At 30.5% G+C, this 7,326-nt stretch overlaps 1 long non-coding RNA gene across 1 annotated transcript; it reads left to right on the top strand.

The window, feature by feature from the left end:
• The first annotated feature begins 3,060 nt into the window (after positions 1-3,060).
• LOC129924640 (uncharacterized) lies at positions 3,061-7,103 on the top strand. The gene is made up of 4 exons (XR_008776654.1): positions 3,061-3,483; positions 4,502-4,627; positions 4,971-5,039; positions 5,401-7,103. It is a non-coding gene; the product is annotated as an uncharacterized LOC129924640 (long non-coding RNA).
• Positions 7,104-7,326: the final 223 nt, after the last annotated feature.

Raw genomic sequence — 7,326 nt, 5'->3', positions numbered from 1 at the left:
TATGGTGCCTAAGCATTTTCGGGGAGTACGTTTGTTTCGTCTTTCATCTTGCGAAAACAAATGCCTTTGGTGTACAGTCGACCCCCATACGTGATATATGTCCCACTGTACAATAGAAGCGTTTAATTTCTTCAATTTATATAAACAACAGAATAAATGTCATTTTGGTTTTGAAGAGCAATGTACAATTTTCAAAAACATTTTAATTGTAATTTTCAAAGATAAAAAAATAAAAGTAGTTATCTAAATTGTTTATAATATAGAATAATAAAATAGATTTTAAAAACCTATGCCAATTTTACTACTTATTAAAAACTAAAAAAAATTTTACAACATAAAATGCAAATTTTGGTTAATAAAAAGTCAAAAGAGTTCTCTATGTCATTGTATTACGAAAATTATGTACGAAAGGTCATGCGTCTAAGGCAGATAACTGTTGGAAAGAAGATGTTATCTATTTTTAATTTATATACGTATTACTAGACTCACAATTGTAAAGGTCAACCGCAAAAGACATTTACTTTTTGTTGTACTAATCCGTTTTTAAATCATATATATATTGTTAAATTCAAATCATTTTCAATATTTTGAAGAATTATTTATAAAATAGTGCAGAAAAAAAAATAGATTTATCTTTCGAAAGGAAAATTAATTCAAAGTGTGTATATATAACCTCAATTCGATAGATTCGTATCGGCCGTGTGGCATTTATGTTGTATGTTGGCATTTAGAGCCAATGGCCTTGGGTTCAAGTACATAGACGGAGATTATTTTTAATTTTTAAAAAAAAATTCTTTTTGTTATCAATAAAAATCTGTACTACGATTACCTAAAAAATCATAATTTTTCTTAATACATACATGTATTCTTAGAAACAAATCAAGAGATAGAGCCAACTATTGTTTTACGTTTCTTGTCTAGCTTTCTTTTGTAATTTTATTACTTCTGTATCTTCTTCAAAGTTTACTCTATAGGTATCAGTTCTGAGCCTGCTTAGAAAAACTTTTCCTTTTTCTTTCGCATGGACTGGTCAGTCCATAGCCATTTGCGTCTTTTCATTTCTTACTCTTTTACTGTTTACTGAGCTGTTTTCCACAGGCTGAAGTTGGACATTTTTTTCCTAACTTAGCAACCATTCTATATCTTTAGCATTTTTTTTTTGAAAGCCTGGAGCTTGTCTACGTTGCTTTTTTTTGTATTTTCTATGTCTCTTCGCAAGGCCCGTCCAACCGCGTGACCTTGAGCGGTTACCCACGTCGCCTACGCCGTGCACCGCCTCTGCGCTTGCAAAACATGTTTACAAGTTACTGATTTCTACGATTTGGCTCAAAATTCGTACGTGTTATATGCTCAAAGAATATCAAGATGAGCGCTTCTGCTATTCAATAGGGCGATTATAATTTGGAAGAAATGTAACCGTCTTGTTCGGAATCCTCTTGCCTCCATGTGCTCTCTTCTATGACAGTTCAAGCAATGTGGTGCCTAAGCATTTTCGGGAAGTACGTTTGTTTCGCCTCTCATCTTTGTGCGTATTGTTCTGTTGTGATCTTCTTTAATGTTTACTTTGTAGGTTTCAGTTCTGAGCTAGTTCTCTGCGCTTGAGAAACATGTCTACAATTTACGGATTTCTACGACTTGGTTCAAAATGTGTACGTGTTTTGAGCCAGTCCCATTAGCGTCATAAGCATTTTTTGTTGAAAGCCTGGAGCTTGTCTGCATTGGATTTTGGTAGGCGCAAGACCCCTCGGATTTCGTGGCCTTAGGTGTTTGCACACGTCACCTACGTAATGATTTGCTCTGTGACTTAGGAAGGTTTGGTGCACAGATAGTGACATATTCGCATCTTTTCTAACTTAGTCTAGAATCAAGGTCTCAATATGTTTAACCATGGTTTAACCATGGAACTATACTAATGGAACAACAGCTCCTAGTTTTTACTAGGGGAGTGCCGTCGCGCATCATTTTCACGCATGGTGCAATATGGAGAAATTCAGGAGGATGCAAAAGAAGAAATTTACTCCTCCAGTCACTTGGACTGACCTTCAATGAGAGTAAAACTTTCCTACGCTTTATTTTATTAGATCTCTAAAAACTTCATCCATTTTCTCACAATGTTTTGTGATTTATAAAATTTTCCTGAATAAGGGATCGTCACAAAAGTAATTTTTTTAAGGCCACCCCATTAAAATAGCTGTTTTCAGTACTTTCACATTTGGGTATTTTACACAAAATCTGGATTTTTTTTTATGTACATGAAATCATTATCCTCTGTCCCGCGTAACTAAATCCTCCACTTTTCCCGGTCACCAATGTTCTTAAGAAGAGAGAGAGGCTGTTCCATTATTTGCGTAGTCCAGCCAGCTTTTCTTCTGACAAACCTTTTTTCGTTTATTCTCTTAATGGATATTTTTTTTAAAGTTAGTCTTACAAAATACAATTCCAAACCAACTCATGCAGTTATCGTCTTTTCACAGTATTGAGGAGTCATCCTTTTTGCCAGCCAGAGTGTTAATTGGCAAAAGTAAAAAATTCATTATTTTAATTTTTTTAGTAAATATTAACAACTATATCTTTTATATAATAATATATTTTTTTAATAATAATATCTTTTATATAGACATGCTTTAATAGATCTAATAAATGATTAACGCGGCCCTACCAATATGGGTATATTAATACTTAAATCTGGGTATTTTAATTTCGAATGCGCATTTTTAAAAAACCGAACTTATCTATAGATCTCTTATATCTAGAATAATCTAGATCTACAACACCCAGACCATAGACTATGGTTCTAGATCTATTTAAAGATATTTTTTTTAAAATAACTCAATAGATCTAATAAAGTCATGATTTCCACTCTATTTTCTCTAGATCTAGACCATACATGAGATCAATATGAATGTTTATAGATAGATCTAGTCTACGTCTAGAACTCTAGATAGTAGATCTATCGATCATCTATGTCTATACTTAGACTATAGTCACATAGTGTCTATAGACTGTATTATAATTATACTTATAATACTGTAACTGTATTAGTGTATAGTGACGGTAATTATAGTCACTATAATCAATAGTGTATTGCCTGTAGATCTAGTACCTGTACTAATATTAGTAGATGTAGATCTATAATAATAATACTTTTTAATAGTAGAAAGTAGATTTATAATCTATCAATTCTATCTAATCTAGACTAGATGTAGATCTAAATCTAGACTTCACTTTCACATCACATGATTATTGATACAGACACTGAATGAAACGAATGCAGTGATTATATTATAGTTTATACTGATTATACTTATAGCTCTACCAGTTGATTATCATCATCATCATAGATAATAATCTAGACTAGTATTCTAGATCTATAAATAATTATAGTCACCGTGATAGTGCCCTTTTTAGTCAATGTAGTCAAGTCAAGATAGTGGAACGTAAACTCGAAGGTTTAATACAATACAGTATAAGTAGAGTCTATGAGTTAGTATAAGATCTAATTATTTTGTTTCTTTGTATGTCAATGTCTCTATTAAAATAATTAATATCATCAGCCATATCATTTTAAATATTAAAATAGTAGACATAGATTTCTGTAGCTGATTTGAGAGGCCCAACGAGGCAAGAGTCTATTACTATTAGTACTCTGTCTCTTGATCTATCAAGTAGGCCTACTTAGCTAGTGCATTAGCCTTAGCCATAGTGTAGTCAAATCTTGACAACTAGTCTTCTAGATCTAAGCTTCTAGAATAATTAGATCTAGATCCAGTTTAGATTTAGAATATAAAAGTATTTTACTAGCTAAAATACTAAATCTACTGATCTAAATTCTAGATAGATATACAATATATAGATCCAGTTTAGATTTGGAATATAAAAATATTTACCAGCTAGAATTCTAAATCTACTGATCTATACTTAATATTTTAGATATATTATATGACATCTACAAAAATTATTATTAAGATATAATTATAGAATCTAGACTAGTTATTTATGTACATAAAATATATAAATAAAAGATAAAATTTATGCAGGCCTAGATCCCATAAATTTATTATTGATCCAGATCTATCAGTAAAAGTTACCTTCGATGGGAAGTTTTACCCAATCTAATCTATACAAGACAATTTATAATCCATGCCTCGCCTACACCCCATACATTAAATAATAGTTCCCATTCCATGCCATGCCCAGACCCATGAGTTCATGAAATAATAAATGATGTGGTGTCAAGTTGGATCTATCCCCTGAAATTCAGCACTTTAATATAAAACTCACATATCTAGTTAATTATTTGCTATGACACTCTGATCAACTTGGACTTGTGTGATACATATATGTTTCTTATCAGATTTAATTAATGAAGTTTTGGTGCATTTTAAGGCTACAAAAGTATCATCAGGTGCATTCTAACCATTGGTATTTTTCCTGGCAACATTTCTATTCTAGTCTGTGATAAATTATAAATTTTAAAAAAATGTTTGTAATTATGTTTCAGTTATTAACAAGTAGAACCATGCCAACCAGTTCTGATGATGTACCAGAATGGCTCAAGGATCATACTTATACTATTTCTACTCTCTGGGCAGACATTAATAATATTGGCATCTATTCAATATTTATTGTAAGTACTACTATACATTTTTTATTTTAGTTATCTAAAAGATGTTTTATGAAGTGTGATTTTCATGGTTAAGCAACATCCAAATATCGGGGATGGAATTTAACATTTTTCTCTAGTTTTTTTTTATAACACTCTTAAGCAAATTCATCTTTCATGAATGCCTAATATACTTGGCTGTTGTGCAGGCCATTCCTTTACAATAAACTGTTAGATGAAATTAGGCAAAATTATGTCTGATAATTTGTATGTTTGATACAACAATGTATTCAATTTAATAATATTATTTTTTAATTTTAATGTTTTCAAAAGAAATTAGCCATTATGCCTAATTGTATAATTACAGTTATGTTTGGAAATGCAAGAAAAGGGCATGCATTCCTGACAAGTCAATGATTGGTTGCACCTCTTAAAGGTAAGGTACTGCAATTTTTCCCTATGCACTTTTCTCATAAGCTGAAGTACTTGTATTTTTGAAAAACTAGTTTTCCATGAAAATGTAAATCATAATATATGTTATAGTTGCTTTTAGATGAGTGCAATGTCCATCAAATTAACTGAATATCTGCCTTCACCTTTAGTAATAATTCATAACTATTAAGGTCAGGGCCATGTCTACACATTAACACAGTAGCTCCTTTTAGGTACAAACTATTTTTAGAATAGCAAAATTATATAATTATACTTAATAACATATATATGTTTAGCATGGTCAACACATATGTCACACATATTTTTATTTTTTTTAAAATCCTTTTATTTATTTTTATAACTAGATAACTTTCTGTTATGAGAAAAGATGAGATTCTTGGACTCCTGCATAGCACCACAAGAAAGGAAAATCCCATCATGTTGCAAAATAAAAGTCTTGGACCAATTTTAATTTAAGATATATATATTATACTGTAAGCTCTATACATATTTATGTATATCCTGTCATTCAGCCAACAGGTTTGAATTTAGTATTTCTTTAAATCTGTTTAATATTGTACTTGAAAACTATTAATCTGAGCCCCATTAAAACAATAGGGAGTGCAGTGAATGAATGGTAAAGCACTTGGCTTCTGAACTGAGGGTTCCTGGGTTCGATTAAGACTGGGATTTTCAATTTCAGAATTCAAAAGGCTAGGGATACATGGCAATAGTAAGGAATAAGTAAATGGCTGAATGGTTAAATCATGGGTTTGAATCTCTGTGAAGACTCAGATTTAAATTTTTTAGATTTTTGGGTGCCCCTGAGTCCACCTAACTCTAATGGGTAGCTGACTTTCGTTTTGGTTGGTTGTTGTGCTGGCCACATGATGCACTGGCCAAAGAATCAAATGACCTTAACATCATCTGCCCTATAGATTGTGAGGTCTGAAATGGGATTTTTTTTCAAAAGGTGGTTGGTTGTGGTGCTGGGTACATGACACCCTCGCTAACCATGGGGCACAGAAACTGATAAACTTTATATCATCTGCCCCATAGATTGCAAGATATGTAAGGGAAATTTTACTTTTTTAAAATTAAAATAAGAATCTAACAAAAGTAAACATATAAAATATGGTGCATTCTCCTTAAAACTAAAACCTGGTGCGAAGGTTTAAAATGTTGGCAAAAAAAAAGCAACATCATATATTCTTAATTCCCTTTGCAAAACTTACTGAGAAGAACATGCATGTTGTTCCCTTATACATTTCTTGACAGAGAAAATCTTGTTTATATTAGATTTGCATTAAGCAAGTTAGGAAAAAAATTATAATCATTATTTCAAATGGTTGTATCTAAAACCTTATGAATCATTTTTCAGTTTTAAGTATATTGAGATGAATGGATAATCATGAAATTATTAAATAATTGCTGCTATCATTCCATTGACTAAAGAACCATAATTTTTTTTTTTTTTAATTCATTTCAAAATGATTTTTTTCAAGCATAGAGTTCACATAGATCTTGAGTGAATTTTTTTTTTTATTTGACTAATGCTTCAATTTTATTGTATTATATTAGTTTTTAATTTTTATTACCCAGAATATTTAAAAAATGAGTACACTATTTTCATGTAATAATGTAACTTGTTATTCACACAATGCTCAAAATACGCTATAATCTTTAGGCCATACAGATTTGTATAAATTAACTTGTTTAAATACATTGTAAATGTATATTGTTTGGATAAGAATAAAGTTTTTCTGTAGACAATTATTGTTCAAGATTTGTTGATGCTCCTGCTTAATCAATTATATATACAGGTCATTAGTTTTAACACGTTGGATAATAAATGACAGTACAAGTTAGTGAATGAAAATTTGTCATTATTTCAGCTGCTTTAGGCCTACATCAATGTGAGGTACCAGTACTTTGATTGTGTCATATAACAATTTAAAGCAACATTTTGAAATGAATAGTCTGTAGAATTGACAGTAAATACATTTAAGTGATGGGCTGTGATCTGCATGAATTGAGAGCTGATCATGTATTGAATTTGTGTTTTTGATCTTTACTTCAAATAAATGTTAATGAGCAATTAATTTTTAATGAATAAATAATTTAAAAATAAATACAAAAGAACCATAAACATCTACTTTAGTTTAATAAAATTTTTTTCATCAGAACATAATTTCCAACTTTGCATTCTTAAAATAAAATATAATTTATTTAGAGTAGAGTCAGAACACAAAATCATAGTTTTAAAATATTAAGTAAATTAAGGTAAGCTG

This window comes from Biomphalaria glabrata, chromosome 2 (assembly GCF_947242115.1).
Source record: "Biomphalaria glabrata chromosome 2, xgBioGlab47.1, whole genome shotgun sequence".
In the NCBI taxonomy this organism is placed as follows: Eukaryota; Metazoa; Mollusca; class Gastropoda; family Planorbidae; genus Biomphalaria; species Biomphalaria glabrata.
Note: the sequence above shows the minus strand (reverse complement) of the source record. Positions and strands in the feature narration are given on the sequence as shown.